This window comes from Schistocerca nitens, chromosome 3 (assembly GCF_023898315.1).
Source record: "Schistocerca nitens isolate TAMUIC-IGC-003100 chromosome 3, iqSchNite1.1, whole genome shotgun sequence".
NCBI classification, from domain to species: Eukaryota; Metazoa; Arthropoda; class Insecta; order Orthoptera; family Acrididae; genus Schistocerca; species Schistocerca nitens.
Window position 1 is genome coordinate 277,351,936 of NC_064616.1, and position 2,965 is coordinate 277,354,900.

Below are 2,965 nucleotides of genomic sequence, written 5' to 3' on the forward strand. Positions count from 1 at the left end.
CTAAGCAAAGAAGGGAAAGCAGAAAGGTGGAAGGAGTATAATGAGGGTCTATACAAGGGCGATGTTTTTGAGGACAATATTATAGAAATGGAAGATACGATACTGCGTGAAGTGTTTGACAGAGCACTGAAAGACCTGAGTCGAAACAAGGCCCCGGGAGTAGTCAACATTCCATTGGAAATACTGACGGCCTTGGGAGAGCCACTCCTGACAAAACTCTACCATCTGGTGAGCAAGATGTATGAGACAGGCGAAATACCCTTACACTTCAAGAAGAATATAATAATTCCCATCCCAAAGAAAGCAGGTGTTGAAAGATGTGAAAATTACCGAACTATCAGTTTAGTAAGACACAGATGCAAAATACTAACGCGGTACAAGCCGACCTCGGGGAAGATCAGTTTGGATTCCGTAGAAATATTGGAACACGTGAGGCAATACTGACCCTACGAGTTACCTTAGAAAATAGATTAAGGAAAGGCAAACCTACGTCTCTAGCATTTGTAGACTTATAGAAAGCTTTTGACAATGTTGACTGGAATGCTCTCTTTAAAATATACCGCAAGGATAGGATAAACGCCAATGGTGGAGGAGTATTTATAGCAGTAAAGAATTCAATAATATCCAGTGAAGTTATTAGCGAATGCGAATGTGAAATAATCTGGGTTAAGTTAAGTATCAAAGGTGGGTCAGATATGATAGTCGGATGCTTCTATAGACCACCTGCATCAGCAACCGTAGTAGTTGAGCGCCTCAGAGAGAACCTGCAGAACGTCGTGAAGAAGTTTCGTGATCATACTATTGTAATAGGGGGAGACTTCAATCTACCAGGTATAGAATGGGATAGTCACACAATCAGAACTGGAGCCAGGGACAGAGACTCTTGTGACATTATCCTGACTGCCTTGTCCGAGAATTACTTCGAGCAGATAGTTAGAGAACCAACTCGTGAAGCTAACGTTTTAGACCTCATAGCAACAAATAGACCGGAACTTTTCGACTCCGTGAATGTAGAAGAGGGTATCAGTGATCATAAGTCAGTGGTTTCATCAATGACTACAAGTGTAATAAGAAATGCCAAGAAAGGAAGGAAAATATATTTGCTTAACAAGAGTGATAGGGCACAAATCGCAGAATATCTGAGTGACCACCATCAAACGTTCATTTCTGAGGAAGAGGATGTGGAACAAAAATGGAAAAAATTCAGAAACATCGTCCAGTACGCCTTAGATAAGTTCGTACCGACTAAGGTCCAAATCGAGGGGAAAGATCCACCGTGGTATAACAACCATGTACGAAAGGTACTACGGAAACAAAGAAAGCTTCATCATAGGTTTAAGAGTAGTCGAATCATAGCTGATAAGGAAAAGCTGAACGAAGCGAAAAAGAGCGTAAAGAGAGCAATGAGAGAAGCATTCAACGAATTCGAACATAAAACATTGGCAAACAATCTAAACAAGAACCCTAAAAAGTTTTGGTCATATGTAAAATCGATAAGCGGATCTAAATCCCCTATTCAGTCACTCGTTGACCACGATGGCACCGAAACAGAGGACGACCGAAGAAAGGCAGAAATACTGAATTCAGTGTTCCGAAACTGTTTCACTGCGGAAAATCGTAACACGGTCCCTGACTTCAGCCGTCGCACGGACGCCAAAATGGAAAATATTGAAATAAACGATATCGGAATTGAAAAACAACTGCTATCACTTAGTAGCGGAAAAGCATCCGGACCAGACGATATACCCGTAAGATTCTACAGTGATTATGCTAAAGAACTTGCCCCCTTTCTATCAGCAATTTATCGTAGATCTCTGGAAGAACGTAAAGTACCTAGCGACTGGAAGAAAGCGCAGGTCGTTCCCATTTTCAAGAAGGGTCATAAATCAGATGCGAATAATTATAGGCCTATCTCGCTTACGTCAATCTGTTGTAGAATAATGGAACATGTTTTATGTTCTCGTATTATGACGTTCTTAGATAATACAAATCTCCTTCATCATAACCAACATGGATTCCGCAAACAGAGATCATGTGAAACTCAGCTCGCCCTATTTGTCCAAGAAATTCACAGTGCCGTAGACACTGGCGAGCAGATTGATGCCGTATTCCTGGACTTCAGGAAGGCATTTGATACGGTTCCGCACTTACGTTTAGTGAAAAAAATACGAGCTTACGGAATATCGGACCAGGTTGGTGATTGGATTCAGGATTTCCTAGAAGAAAGAACACAACATGTCATTCTTAACGGTTCAAAATCTGCAGATGTAGAGGTAATTTCGGGAGTACCGCAAGGAAGCGTGATAGGACCTTTATTGTTTACAATATACATAAATGACTTAGTTGACAACATCGGTAGCTCCGTGAGGCTATTTGCAGATGACACGGTTGTCTACAAGAAAGTAGCAACATCAGAAGACTCGTACGTACTCCAGGAAGACCTGCAGAGGATTAATGAATGGTGCGACAGCTGGCAGCTTTCCCTAAACGTAGATAAATGTAATATAATGCGCATACATAGGGGCAGAAATCCATTCCAGTACGATTATGCCATAGGTGGTAAATCATTGGAAGCGGTAACGACCGTAAAATACTTAGGAGTTACTATCCGGAGCGATCTGAAGTGGAATGATCACATAAAACAAATAGTGGGAAAAGCAGGCGCCAGGTTGAGATTCATAGGAAGAATTCTAAGAAAATGTGACTCATCGACGAAAGAAGTAGCTTACAAAACGCTTGTTCGTCCGATTCTTGAGTATTGCTCATCAGTATGGGACCCTTACCAGGTTGGATTAATAGAAGAGATAGGCATGATCCAGCGAAAAGCAGCGCGATTCGTCATGGGGACATTTAGTCAGCGCGAGAGCGTTACGGAGATGCTGAACAAGCTCCAGTGGCGGACACTTCAAGAAAGGCGTTACGCAATACGGAGAGGTTTATTATCGAAATTACGAGAGAGCACATT